We start from the raw sequence: 15,727 nt of genomic DNA, 5'->3' as shown, positions 1-15,727 counted from the left end.
TAAAATAGGGGTGTTTTATCAGTCCCATGCTATACAACATGAGCCACATGACAGCCCACCCCTCATTGAGGGGTGCAGGGCTCTGCAGTGTACCAGGAAAGGCCATTTAAAATAATTAGGGAATCTGGTCCCATCTCTTTCCCATCTGACTAATAACAAGTTGTGCTTCAGAGCATGCTGTTCTAAAGATTGAAGAAGGCAGCACCAAAGCTGAGCCTAGAGGTGTACATGCCAGGCACACAGGGAAAAGCAGGGGAAAAGAGTTTGGTCCTTCCCATGGGTGTGTTCTAACGAGCAGAACTCCAAAGCAGAACTGAGACAGCCTCAGTGTCCTTGCAGACAATGGTTTCTAGCATTCCTCTTGTTTGGCTGCTATTGCTGCTATTTTCCTCAGGTTTTTTTGGGTGGAATCTCAAGGTGTGAGTGCAGCATATGCACCCAGCAGGGGCTTGTGCTCAGCAGGACCGTGTGGTTCTTCAGTGGTGATGCCTCCTGGTTAATAAGGTGCTCAGGACCCTGAGCAATAGGTATATGAACACTGAAGGGAGTAAAGAGAGAGAAAATTATATGGTTGTTATAGTTCATAGAAGTCTAAAGAAATTAGGTTTCTCTATTTTTTTTTTTTGTCAGAGTAATATCATTATCCAAATGAAGCAGGCATACCTTTATTGCACTCTTTCGCTTTTCATTGTCACTCACGCACCTTTTTCCCACAATTTGTGTTTTACTTTGCACAGGTATTTACTATTCTCAAATTGTTTTCACTATTTGGAGATTTGATTTTATCTATTTCCTTCTCTTTATGTTTACTTTTTCCTTACAATGCTTCTCACTAAACTTTTTCTTCCACCTGACTAACTCCTTTCCAATTATTTTTCATTCTCTAGAGAGTGTCTATAACTTTCCTGGGCTAGTAACAAGCTTCTGATTGACCACTCCTCAGCTTTGAAGAGTATCTTTTATTATGCCAGATGTACAAATTGTGTATCTTACTTTGTCTTCATCTCCATCATTTTCCACCATACAGTACAGTTCCTTTAATCACTCCTCCTGGCTTCCTCAGGTCAAATGTTCATGTTCAGAGATTCTAGAAGGTAATCTGCCCTGAGGATTCATGGTACCTGCTCATTTCCTGAATGGGAAATCTCTGGCAGAACTGCTGCTTATTTAATATATTTATTGCAGCAACATATCTCTGGCAGAAGCCAGGGCCTAAATATTAAGTTGAAGACACAGAATTTTGTCATAGCAAATGAGGATGACACTGCTTTAGAACCAGATCTCTTACTTTCCAGTAATTCAAATTAATTATTATGCTGGAGATCCTCATAGCATCAGATTTCTGTTTATTCTCTTGGATTTAATCTGACTTTGGTGAAATAATGTGATATTGCATATTGACAGCGTAAATATCCAAAGTGATGAAAAAAAGCGTTTCCTTTTTATTAGTTTTGAGTATGCATCTCTCTATTGCCACTCCTTTTCCTTGTGTTTTCAATGAAGGAGAACAGAAGCACTGGATCTATATTCTCTGGACCAGACATGGTTTCACACACTTTTTATCACATTCTAGAGAAAGCTGTTCTATTGTTTTATACAATGCCAGTCATACCACAGCACTTCAGACAAGTCTGTGAAATGCAGTTTCTTCTATCCCTGCTGTTATAATTTTCTAGGATATTAGAAAAGATCCTAAACCCAAAGAGTTGGATTAATATCTCCACTTCTCCAGCAGCTGAGTTCACCATCGTCTGTCCTTGGGTTTGCAGTTCTGCTCACTTTGGGAGAGGTTACAAACATCTCCCCCATTCTGACAAGCAGGCAGGTCCAGAGGTAACTGTTTTTGCTGTTGTACTCTAATGAGTGAATGACAGCCCTACAGTAGGAAATTTCTCTTATCCATTATGTAGCATCAAAACCTGAATTCAAAACTTTCTGCAGTTTTAAGGGGTTTCCCTCAGTGTCAGGGGCTTTTCCTGAGTAAACTGTGCACTGATACTACTCAGACCCTAATTCCTGTAAATCAGGCATTTATTTCTTTCCAAGAGAAACCTTTTTGTGTTATTAAAATACAAAAAATGCCTAACTGACTAACTTCCATATAAAGGGGGAGGGGAAGGAGCCACACATAACTTGAGTTACTCGAGCATAAGCTATTTTTATTCAATTGAGCCCTTTAGTTCAGATTAGGATCATAGCTTCCTTTGAATGTACACGTTACTTTGAGTTCTTAGTTCAGTGTTGAAAAACTAACACTTCCAGACATCCCTGGCAAGTTCAAATAAAAATCCATTAGGAACTTCTGAATATAAACCTCACTGAAAAGTTGAACTTATAAAAGTGCCTGTCTGCAGTGTATCTTAACAGGAAAATAAGGAAACAAGCTAAGGTAGTAGGGGGAAAATGTCTTGTTTGCATTTTGCATCTTAATATTGGGAGAAGAAAACCTGTAGGTTATAACAACAAATTTGTAATGGATTGTGAGAAAACAGTGGAAAGGCTGTAGTGATAGAGAGTGGTAAATGCATTTTTTTCTTCTTATATCTCTGTTTAGTTAGAGGCAATCACACCAGTGTCAGATTCTCTTAGAAGACTATTGGTTGGTTTGTTGATTTATTTGTCATATATGGCAAGGGAAATATATTTTGTTATAGGCTATTATTAATATAATAATAATAAAAGATATCATTTTTATCCTGTTACTCCACTGTCTTATTAAAGAAGGCTACTGTTTTAACAGATGGAAAAGTCAGAACTGACCAGGAAAAAAAAAAAAAGCCAAAACTCTTCTCTAAAACTACTACATCTGAAGGAGGTTGTAATTATTTCCTTCTCTGTAAGTTACAGCAACATATTGAAAGTTAATAAAGATAAATGTTACATTTACTGGGTAATAAGAGATTGTGGAAGGAAACAAACAAATGTAGGATATAGTGCATCTAAGTAAACACAAAGGTTGTAAAACCTTCAAACTCAAATATCAAGAGCACTGCAAATTAATGCTGCACACAATAGACCCTTTGGAAGCTAACTTAATCCACCCCCATGTATCTACATGAGGGCCATGCATAACAATGCATGAGCTGGATTTCCATTAGAGTTTCCTCTGCAGGCTGTCAGTTGTTTGAAGAAATAACAATTTCCTAGGCATGAAAGCTTTTTCAGAATGTTCCCACTGATGTGTAATAAAAGTGACTTTACTTTTTTTCCTTCCCTGCTCTCCTTCAGCCCCTCCCCCTGAGATGTGACTTCTGGGGGCAGAAGAGGATGGACTTAGACCCTTGGCCCCCTACCAGTTTACCTTGCCAGGATTATCAGTGCAGGTGTTAAAATAATTGAAGGTGTGGTAGGAGATACAGCCCCTAATAGCTTTTCCTATATGGAGATTACCTAGGTAGAGAATGCCAGAGTACCTGAAGAATAGGCAAGTGAGTACCTTATTAACATAGCACCATTCAGCGGCAGCTGCATATCTGGAAAAAAAAAACCTTTAAAGAGCCTATTCATCTATGTTAATGGGCCCATTGCACAGTACATTGTGTGGGAAATTAAGTCTCTGGCTGTGAACTTCCTGTGCTGTGCAAGCTGCCTTGACTCTTTTTTATTGCTTCAGTGTTATTATCTCCTCCTGGAAATAAAAACAATCATGTTCTCACATTTGAGAAGCCAAAACATTCCCAGATAACAAACTGGTTGAAAGTTTCTTTTGTTTCCCTTATTAAGTGAAAAAATATGTTTTGAAATTAAAGTAAACCCTAAATTAACATCAAAGCCCATCAAATTAGCTGAGCTGTCATACGCATGACAATGTTGGGTTTTCTTTCCCTTTCCCCCTCCCCTGTAAAATACACAATTTAAATTGCTTTCGTATTTATTGTTCCTTCCTTGGAATTAATTTTTGCCACAAAATATGTTAATTTATTCAAATGAGACATGATTTTTGAATGTTTGACTGGCAAAAGAACTGCTTTCCTGCTGAAAGACTGAGGTAGAAAATAGCATTTTTTCTAAAGCATTCCTCAAAAATATAGCTTCTTTCCACTTTAGCAAAGAGTGGACCATTTCTTTAAAAACAGGCCAAGGAAGTATATTAAAAAATGATTATTCAGCTACTTATCAAGCTTTGTCATGAATTTGAGAGTAATATACAATGTTGTGCAGTATGTATCATCTTCAAGAAAGAATTATTATCAAATATTTAAACAATTTTCCATCCTTTCTTTATGATCCAAGTGCTGCACGTTGCATCATCGTCATCATTATCATCATTATCTTCATCATGCTGATAAAAGGACTAATGATCAATACTAACTGATTACAACTCAATTAAGGAGGATCTTCTCAGTGTAAATTTTTTTTAATCTTGCCTCTTCTAGTCCTTCTGCGTTTTCAAGTTAACCTAATATGTTCCACTATTTAACATGTTTAATGAGCATACTGGAATATAAGTAAAATCGTTATTTAATGCGCTGCATTGCTTCCACGATGCATACTCAACTTCTCTTGGGTAATAGGAATGTATTAAAAAACCCCAAATATTCAGTTATAAAATGGAAGTTCTTGATATTAACTGCAACAGAATTTATGTCTTCAGATAAGCAGCTTTCTAGAAGTCTTGTAGAGATATTCAGGAGCTCTGAATAAGTTCCCACACAACAGAGAGTGTAAGGAAGGCAGTATGGGAGCAGCCTCCCAGTACAAATCATAATTTTATCCAATCTGTTTGCTCAGACATCCCTTGCAACCATTCTATTATTTTTCATCAAAATGTTATCCATGAGCTCTTTGGGGCAAGGATGGCTTGGCACACACAGCTCCTTGCTCTGTTTTCTGTGCTTGATAGTACTCGACAGTGTCATCATAATGCAAATTATTGTTGTTCCTGGTAGGGACTGCACTGAGTGCTCTTCGCTTATCTGCAAGTCTGACAAGTGATAATACAGTAACATCAGAGAGGAAATCAATATTTCATATTAGTTAATGATTTAATTATGGAAATTCTTCCCTTAATGCCATTTGTTAACTAAAGTCACCATAAATTGTATTCTGTTCAGCTCATCTTTCAGTGGCACTCTGAATTACACCTTCCTGACATTTAGATATTGGAATATTAAACAGATTTCTCTTTCCAGTCCTGTCCAACACTTTGTTCACAATGCAGGCCATCTGGGAATGAGTACCCATTAATGATCTGGGAGGCACTGTTAAGAGTTTGCATATTTTAAAAAGTCAGAGAAAATTAGAACTGCGGGAACACGAACATATCACATTGTCATTACATAAGTAGATTTGTCAACTACATTATTACTTTTTTCCAGTGATATCTTGTATTGTTTTTTTTTTCGTCTTTGCTCGTGTGTTTATTTGTAAAACAACATGGAACTTTTTTCTTCCTTTTTTAAAGGCTGGAATTTCATGTTTTATAGTGTGCTGTTGAGAGTTTAAAAATGTAAAGTGAAGTCCCAGGCTAGTGATTCCCATTTAGTCACTTTTACACAGCAATATTGTTTTTATATAGCAAGTACACTGTTGGCATTTCCAGAATCACAGAGGCGCCAGCAATTTGGGTGCAAGCAAAATTTTTTGAAACAGTTGCTGTAAAGATAATTCAGATTAATGGGCCATTTACAGTCTTGCTAACTTACTAACTGGCTATGTGCTCTAGGTAATCAGGGTGACATTACTGCCGGCACAAAAATGACATCTCGTCATCAGAAATTTTCTTCATTGGCATGGAAAATGCCAGGCACATCACCTCTTACTGTGTGGCCACCACATCTATTAACCTTATTGATTTGGAGTCATGCTGTGCCACACTGGAAAACTGCTCCCTGCTGAAAGACTCAAGTGGATCAATCCTGAACCATGAACAAAAACTCAATAACTAAATGTAGTAGGCACCTTTCTCCATTAAGTATTCCTCAAAGTAAATCACATTAGACACCATCACTGTAAGGAACTTACCTTGGGATTCTGTGATATCCCAAAAACCAACAGGGAAAACAGCAAAACAGGAAGGCAAAAGATTGAACATTGCTAAATATACTTTATATCTCTTCATCTTTTTCTCAAATATCTGTCTTTATATCATGGTGTGTTAATTTTATTCTACAACTCTGTTCCCCTTTCTAAACCTTAAAACATTTTCCTTGCTGTTTGTTTTTCATTATCATTGTCCCTGGTAAGTCATATGATGATTATGAAATAGAAAGTTTTCTATCCTTTATGAAACCTTCAGCATTTTCATTTATTTATAAGCATTCATTTTTGAAACCCTCATTGTGACAGGGTTTGAAAATGAAACAAGCCAACTCCTTTCAGCCTCATACAGTTAACAAAGAAGGCAACAAAAGGACTTCCAGAGCTTCATATTTCCTGACAAAAGATAGAGGACGGCAGCAAGCCCCATTCATATTTAAATGTTCCTGGCTTTGGAATTAAAAGTCCATCTTTCATGTTACCATTTCCGCTCCTCACTTTTTGTTGATGGTTGCTGGCAATGAAAACTGTCCCAAACATTAACGTGATACTTCAGTTCAGTCTGCAGAACTTCTGTTCTTAGAAAAATATTCCTTGCCATAAACAACTGAAGATTTCTTAAACAACGCTTGCAAAATATGATAGCCTATAATTGTCTTGAAAAACTGATTTAGGACAAGAAAAGTCTGGGTGCAACCACTTTGTGCACACGTGAGTAATGACTGATTACAGCTGAGTAAGTTTTTCAAGGGGCCAGAGGGACCCGTCTCCTCAGCAAGATTACTTACATGAGTAAGGGGTGCAGGACGGGACAGGATCCTTTCTGTTGCTCAGTACTCTTACAACTTTGCCCAAGGGTCTGATCTGAAAACTTGACAGCAAAACCTGAAAGCAAAAGGTTTAATTTTGCATTGGTTTTGGTGTTAATGCACAGCACAAGGTTGATTAAAAATACTCTTTGCACTGTGTTCAATCCTGCCTATCGTCTGTATACATAATCTTTATTACATATTTTAATATTTAATTTCAAAGAAAATTCTGGATTATGCAAAAAAGGCAAAAGAAAATGTAATGATATATTAGAAAATATTATCAGTTACTTGGGAAAAAGTGATTCCTCAAAGCCATGTAAAAGTCTGGAAAGTATTCTTTTTATTCCTTAGGAAATAACCCTGGGTATCTAATTAATATCATGAAATTAAGGCCATTTATCTGAAAAACTGAAAAAAGATCTATATATGCACCAAAGTTCAGTGTTTGTCCCTGAGCTCTAACACAAGATATACTGTGTGAAAGTCTAACATGGGATACACCATATATCATCTCTATTTAGAGCCCCTAGGCAGGAAGTATGGATAAAAAAAATAATCAAAATTACTGTTTTTCTTTACTGAAAGCCCTCTAAGGAATTCATTGGAATGAGTTCTGTCTGCCCATCTAATTGATAATTATTTAATTAGCAATTTATAATGATAATGGGATTTTACCCCCCACCAGTCCATCTTGTCTGTAAGAAAAATATAAGTAGACAACCTTATGTATTACTTTACCACTTTTGGCAGTTGGCACAAGATATTGTGGGCCAGCGTTGTGATTCCCTACAGTTAAACCATAAAAGCAATGTATTCATATATTTCCTTTGCCTACAGTGTTTCCTTTTCTCATTACCGTGGGTGACTGGCACTCTCACAATGTGTGTGGGTGCACAGGCTTGTTGTGTCACCGTGGACAGTTCTAAGAGCAGCTTCATTAGTTCTTTTTACAACAAAAGCTAGGTTTTTTTTTCCTGCCTTCTCTTTCTTTCCCTTAGTTGGCATGCGGGTTGAATTTTTCTTGGACCCCCTGCTTGACTTTTTTTTTAGAGCTCCTTTTGAACAGTGCAGCAGTGTGAACACTAGGAATTGTAACTGATAGACTGTTTGCAGGAGAACTCATGAAAGTTCTCTTTGTTCACTTCACATCAACCAGGTTTATGCAGACCCTCCCCCATCTCAGGGAAAAGGAAATCCACTTTTAATTATACATTGATGGGAATCACTGTATAGTGAAATTGCATCAAGTGGAGAATGCCCACTTTATTCTCTTTTATCTGAGAATCCAAAAGAAGAACTGGCGTAAAAAAAATGGATATGCAAGCATAGACTTCCCAGTATAGAGCCAGGCCTGCCTAATTTAAATCAATCTGCCAACTCCACTTCCAGTCCTGATTAAAATTTTCAGCTGAATCTTTGCACTGTGAGAGTGTCTTGTCTTTAGTCCTTGAGCCTGGAAGGTCTTCTTTTTGAGGCCTTACCAAAAAAAATCGCCAAACAATATTTTTTTAGTGTGAAAGAATTGTAAGCATATTTTCAAAATTTGAACTCAATATATATATTTTTTCCCTTTTTCTCCCTCAGACAAGCATATTGAAATTGCGTAGAAAAATCCTGAGGGCAAAAAGAAAGAAGATATATCTGGTGGCAGAATGAAGAGATTACATAACCAGGTGAGAAGTGTAAGTAAACAAGAGAAGCACTTTGTGTCATTTTATGTTGTTGTGCCCAGTGAAATGAATGGAAAAATTTTCAGCAGCACTTACAGGGATCTCTGAAATTATAAATCATTTGAGTAATCTGTTACTAAATATGTAATGTTAATTTTCTTTCTTTTTTAAATTAATATCACAAGATACCATTAATAGGGACAACGAAGCAGGATTTTCAGCTTTATTGTGTATATATCAAAGTTTACTATGGTTATACTTGCCTTTTGAATCTTCCAGTACAAAAAGGAAATACTGGTGTTTTTCTCAAACATTTAGTCAGGAAAGAAATACTTTTGAAAATGTTCTTGAAGATAATTTTAATATTATTTCTTAAATCACTTTATCTTCATTATTTAATTAATTTATTTTACACAATTTAGTAACTGGAGTTTTTTGTATATTTCCCGACAAAAAAAATAGTTTACACCTGCAAAAGAAGTGTTGTGAAGACCAAAGAACAAGCAGCCTGCCTAGAAACATTGTACAATTTTGCCCTGTTTAAGCACAATCTCGTAAAGGGAGTTGGGCTAGACAGAAATGCTCTCCATTAATATTTGGAGGAATGCCTGGCAAAAGAAAGAAGGTGATCTTGATAGATCTTACCTCAAAGACAAAATCCTGATTACCTCAGGTCAAATTCTGCAATTCTGTCTCGCAGCAACACCAAGAACGCGTTGAGCTGTTGATGGGCCCTTGTCTTAAGGAAAAAAATACGTGCATTACATCCAAGTAGAGCTGAGGAAAACTCCATCCAATTCCCACCATCAATACTGGATAGATTCCTCTGCTCAGTCAAGTCACAAATGAATGACTAATAATCCTTTTGACCTATTCAGACTGAGATTTCCACTCCTCTACTTTCTCACATTATGTCAGATTTTCTTCCACGAACCTCCAAATGTAACTTCTCCCCCAGCAAAAGTCTGAACAAGAGAAAAGTGTGTGGATGTAGCCAGGGAGGATGAGGAGATAGACGAGGCAGAGATTAAAAGTTATGTAGTCTTAAAGGAACTGACTTGGAACAAATCCATGACTAATCTTCTAGTCTAGAATATCCAGTAAAAAACAGCCGTGAGCCATGAGCTCCTCTGAACTTCATTTCTTTACTCATTTGCAGCTCTCCAAGTCATCTACAGATATCTGTAGTGACAGAGAAGTTCTAAAAAGACAAGGAGTTTTCCACAGCATTTTTTATTTATCTATTGGAGCCATGAGTTTCCAATTTGAAGGTAAGGCTAGACCCAAGTCTGTAAGATAACATGAGTCTGTTCATCAGAGTGCTGCTATGCCAGAATGGGAACATCATAATTTTCCAGGTGGTCATAGTTTCAAAGAACAAGAAAAACAGGAGATATTTATGAGCTACATTGTTTTGGATTTTTTTTTTTTTTGGCAAAACAAAGGCACTTTGTGGTGTTATACCAAATAAGGTGGTTTGAAAGGATTCATTAATCCCCACGAAAGAAAGGAACAACTCTTAAAACACAAATCTCAGTCAGATCCCAGGACTAAATCTAAAATGATTCAAAATAGGCAGCAGGTCAGCTTCCAACCAAATGAGATTTCACTGTAGACAACTACTAAATGATAGAGAAGTGTGGAAATTGAGGCCAAAGTCCCTGGGGAGACTGATCCATGTAAAGGAGCCTCAAGTAAAAGGCTACAGTGGAACAACTGATGCACAGCAGGAGTTGCCTGGAAGTGGTGCCTCTCTGCCTGCTGTGAGGGAATTATCCAGGGAGAAAAAGATGGGAATGGAACTGACTTGGGAAAGGCTGAAGGCAGGAGCCTGAGAATCAAAATGTAGCTTAGAAATATGGTAAAAGTAAACCGTAGGTTTGATTGTTCTGGTTTGCTTCCTTTTTACATCCATACTGGAGGTTATTTAAGAATCCTCAAAGACCAGTCTAAGGTTTGCTGCTGAGAATAAAGCTACTGAGATGGATAATGTTCTTACAACAAAAGAGTTTAAAAAAAAAAGTGGGAACATTTTCTTGTCATGGCTTCGTTGTCTGGATTTTCTATAGCTCTCCTAGAATAGACCAGGGCCACTCCTGCTTTCAGTGAAGTTGCTCATTCATTTACTCCCTCATTCAGTGATTCTAAAATCAGGACTTTTTTTCTTTAAAGTTCAGAAAAAAATATAGTTCAGCAAGTTTCCTTCTGTGGAGAACTTAGGATCACTGTTTGAGAGAAAAGCCCTTGAGGCTAACATGCTTTAGTTGGAGTTCTGCTGAAGTGAACTTGCACATTAAGTACTGTACCTTGCTCTTTCCTGCTGAAGCATCCCTTAAGACTACCTATGTGTGTAAATAAAACAAATGGGATACAGCCTCAGGATTTATGCTGTGTCGTTTATGAAGAGGCTGTTTGGGTTGCATGGTGAGCCAAGAATTGCTGGGTTGGAGATACACAAGCCATATCATCCATTCTCTGTGGTATGCACTAAGGCAGTCATACCAATAGAAAATTCACCAAGCCAGACTTCCAGAGCTGGATTTTTCTAGTTTAAGCTTACTTTGGAACCAGGGCTAATATAAAGCTGATTTAAAATATGTAAGATTTAAGCCTGTAGGTTCATCAGTAATCTTAGGTCACTCTGCAAGAGCATTTTATTCCATATACTGAGATATTATTATTAATAATGAGAGGACAGATTTTTCCTGTTTGTTCATGTTGATGCAATATTTCCCAAGTCCTCACAAAGGTAAGGATGTGTAATTGGATTTTAGATTGACAAGTAACCCTAATGATTAAATGCCCATCTTAAGCAAATGTTCTGAGTGCAATGACTTCAGGCAACAGTTTTCAGGCAACTATCACCATATTTGTGGAGACAGAAACGAGATCAGAATTTCTGTACTCTACTTGGTTGTATGTGGCTACCAAGGCTGACATCTATTAATGGAAAAGCCTTTGACAACAACACATCTCTTTTGGCAAGAATCTGAATAGCAGTGACAGATCAGGAACCCCATTTTGATGCTCACTGCATATTTTTCTTTTCTCCTCAGTTCAGACATACTTGTTTCATTAAGTTGGGTCAGTTAGGTCAGGCAGCCTTATAATTATCTCCCAGGACCAAAGCTCTAGCTGAACTTTTAGTTCAGAACATTGTGTCTTTCCCGGGACCTCGTGGGGTTATCCTCCATCTCACTTCAAAATTACGAGGACGGATTCTTCTGTGCTCGTGTGTACTTTGTGTACCTGCCAAGTCCTTGCCTTCCATTCCTTCAGGTAGTCTCAGAAGTCACCGATTATAAATGCTGATCTGACTCCGTACGCTTTCAGCAGCGCACCTGAGGTTCCCGTTTTCTTTCATGGTGAACAGTTTTTCTTTCTTTCTTTGACTTTTTTGAGGAACTGATTCCAAAGATTTTATTCACAGTAGTTAACAGGTGTGAATTGGTGTTTGCTAGCATAAGTGTCGTGCTGGGTAGCCCTTTGTTCCCCTCCTGCTGCTTCCTTGCTCTATTATGGCAAAACTTACTTTAATAGGAGTTTTTTTTAACGGTTTGTACAGTGTGTATTTTTAAAGCATATTATGGAATAAAAGTGAATACCTATCAGAACAATGTGTTCCTCTGAACCTCTAACAATTGGGCAGATTTCTTGATTTCAATGGACACACTCCAGAACAAGGGACTTGTGCCACCTGAGCAGGAGTGCTAGAATCTGGCCCTCAACAGATGCAGTTTTGTTTCCACCAGCATGTGCCAATTAAAATGATTCTGCTGTAATAAAATATCAGGAGACAGAAAAGGAACCGCCGTGAAGTGAGGCAATACTGAAGAGTTGAGCGCTTTTTCAGCTGACACAGATCCCCTGCTCCATCGGCGATCAATGGCAATAATGACATTCACTTCGCAAGGTAGTGCTGGGCTGCTGAGGGCTGATTCTGGTGCCAGTGGCTGGTGTGAGTCGTTGAGGGATATTAAAAGATCATGTTGGATGGGCGGCAGGAAGATCTGAAGCCACCAGAGATGTGGAGCAGAAATAATAGGAGGAGTGGTAAGAGTGACACCATTTCCAGAATGTCTGTATTAAGAAGGAAGGCAGGAGAGGCTGAGCTGTGTTTGAAATACTTTGTCAGCTCAGTTCCAAGTAATTGTAGATAGTTTCAGCTACTAGTCCCTCAAAAATGAAAATGAAATACTGAAACAAAATTTTAGTTTTACAAGTCTTAGCAAGAGAGGGTTTAGCCAGCAAACAAAACCACAAAAAGTGTTCCTTCTGATAAGTATTTCCCTTTCAATGGGAATATATAATCTACTGAGTTAACTAACTCTCTTTACACCAGTTTCATGCCCTTGTAACATGACCCAGCCTCATGGATATTTCTCCTGATGTCCATAACTTGGGAAGACACTGAATCCTGGGCTCATATTAAAAGATATATCTTACCTAAAAAAACCCATAAAGATAAGAATGTCTATGCGCTGTGGCTATTTTATTTTTTGCCTATTTCTCTTTACTGTGGCTAACATGCTTGTTTTAATAAGAGCTGCAATGCTTGTATTTGCCAAGCCTTTCTGTAATTACAACTTAATTTCTGTGCAGTGACACAATTTCAAGCAGATTTCACTGCTACAAATTCTGATACTTTAATTGTCACAATTGCCCTTCACAGCTCAATTTCTTTCTGTTTTCCTGCTTGAGAGTTTTAAGTCTAGATTTTTATTTTTTTGTATACATCTGTTTAAAATCTATTTTGGATGGGAGAAATCCAACATCAAAAAGTTAAAAAGAACCCCAAAACCAACCAACCAAAAATACAAAAACATAAACCAAAAAAGCCAAACAGAGGGGTTTTAAGAGTGAATTAAAAATGCTTATGAAAAAAAGCTTTGGTATAGAAAGGAAACTTTGCTGCATCACCAATATGCCAGAGCACACAGAAATCCTGTATTCAATCATATTTTATGCATCACAAAATTGCCCCTCTTTTAAGAGCTCTCAGGCTTCTTGTATTCCCCACAGACTTTGTAACAAACCTTGCAAAATGCCTGGTGCTGGCAGAGGCAGGAAAAAGACCTAGAAAAAGAAAAGGTTTATCCCTGGAAGTAGAGAGCTCTTCAAAACTGAAGATCTTTATGAATCTGCAGAGGTCTCTTGCCAGTAAGCAGAACCCAAATATGGAAGGTTAATTTGGTAAAGTCAGACATTGGAAGGGTTACACCATTTTAGCCAGTGGCAGAAAACATGATAAGTCTGGCAGAAATGAGCTAAAGCAGAAATTATTTTTAAAATTAAACTGGTATTATGTTGAAAGATAAACATTTGGGGGCTTTTTGGTTTGGGTTTTTGTTTGTTTGTTTGTTTGATTGATTGATTGATTATTAATTTTAAACAGGAAGCTTGCGTTTCCTCTAATGTCAAGTTTGGATGCTGAAGGAAGAAGAATGTGGTCCTGCAATCTCTCCCCACATGCAAACTTACACTTTAACCTCTGGAATCACCTTGCCTGGTTTGACACCACCAAGTATGTTCTCTAAAATAGTCATATAATTGTTTTCAAATATTTAGAAGAAAAATCAACATTTGAAAAATCATGCAAAGCTGCCTGTGTTCTCCAGATAGGTCTATTCATGTATTTTTAGCTGTCAGAAGTAGAACTCTAGTTCAGCAATTACCTGCATTACATTCATATCTTCCTTTTTCTGTTAAATCATGCACACACATTTTCAATTTATTAGTACTGGATAAGTAGCCAACAACGTCTGGAAACCTTGTAATGTATAAATTACCCTAGCCAGTTCTAAGAAAGAATATGTGTCCATGAAAGTGAATTACTCACAGATCACAAATGAAACCACCTTTTCAAAATTATTTCAGATGGTCTAATTATCTGCAAAGTGTAGGATTGGTTTTGTACTGTTGACATTTGTTAATATCCACCAAAAATGCTCATGGCATTTTTGTATGCACAGCAGGAAAATCAGTATGGAACTGGAACTTGTTGTTAATAAAACTTGAAAAGCACAGCTTAAGGTCTTTCCTGAACTAAAAATGGTTTAGGCTTCTCAAGCCTATATACTGTCTTAGGGTGAGAACATACGGAAAATACACATGAAAAAGCAATTACAGAAAGATTTGGGTTCAGGGTATTGATATTAATTAGAGGTGAATAATACTGATTTGAAAACTTGACACTTCAGAAATGGCAAAGCAAAGCAATCACTGACATGCCTGGAATTTGTATTACCTGTCCAAGCAATTTTCTTTTTCCTTCTGTAAGTGCATGGTCTTGTTCATTTCAATAAGATATTACAGACAGAGACTAGACATTCAATTCCCGCTTCTTCAGACAACTGGGATTTAAATATCCATTCAGTAAGTGGGATGTCTGTCATGAAACTCCTTTCTAACTCTGTGTCTTTGGTTGCATATGCATGGTTGATATATAATTAATAGGCATTTTGCATCCTTCTGAAGAAAAGAAATATGTAGAGTAGTCTTTTGGGTGTTGTTTTTTTTTTTAAATTTGTGATACAGGCAGTGGATCACTGGCACTGAATATCTATCAAAATGATAGAGCTACATGTGTAAGGAAAAAGATCTTTTACAGAATTAGATCAAAGACAATAAGGTTGGCACTATACTCAGGATTATGTCTCATATTAAGACTGAGTAGGCTTCTCTATCCATTAAATTTTCGTCCCTGGTTATCCACTGATCTGTTTTGATTTCATTTTTCTTGAAACAAATTTAGCACCAATAGTATGTGTGTGCTGGGAGTGGTTTGCAAAGAAGACAGATCTGTCTAATGGGTTGTGACCTGAGTGTGTTTTTGGGTAGATGCATTAAATCTGGTTTATTATCTGTCCATCTTCAGAATCAATACAATGGGTGCAGCAGAGTCTGCTGAAAGTCCTGAAAGGAGTTCCTGGAGCTCAATGTTGAAAGTATAAATGGAGCACTTAAGTAATGTCAGGTCACAGCAGGAAAGAAAAATTAAACTTTAGGAGCAGTCTTCAGCACTAGGCTGTCGGGAGACTCCTCCAGGTTTACCCTCACAGAACATGAATACAAAATGCTATTTTGGATTGAAGAGTCAATAGAAGAGGTTTTGCAACAAATAAGAGAAAATAAATAGGATCTAATTATAAGTATCAGATTATATGTCTCCAGAAAGAATACAGCAGGGAAATTGCTGAATTTTGACACCAGGTAACTTTGTTAGGTATGAATACAGTTTCTGTGAGAACAGATACAATTTTGTAG

At 37.3% G+C, this 15,727-nt stretch overlaps 1 long non-coding RNA gene across 1 annotated transcript; it reads right to left on the bottom strand.

The window, feature by feature from the left end:
- Positions 1-81: 81 nt before the first annotated feature.
- LOC117000986 lies at positions 82-9,172 on the bottom strand. Its single transcript, XR_004418892.1, has 3 exons — positions 9,107-9,172; positions 6,768-6,864; positions 82-538 (listed from the first exon to the last, which is right to left on the bottom strand). It is a non-coding gene; the product is annotated as an uncharacterized LOC117000986 (long non-coding RNA).
- Positions 9,173-15,727: the final 6,555 nt, after the last annotated feature.

This window comes from Catharus ustulatus, chromosome 10 (genome assembly GCF_009819885.2).
Source record: "Catharus ustulatus isolate bCatUst1 chromosome 10, bCatUst1.pri.v2, whole genome shotgun sequence".
In the NCBI taxonomy this organism is placed as follows: Eukaryota; Metazoa; Chordata; class Aves; order Passeriformes; family Turdidae; genus Catharus; species Catharus ustulatus.
The sequence above is the reverse complement of the archived record's forward strand: the minus strand, read 5'-3'. Positions and strand labels throughout refer to the sequence as shown.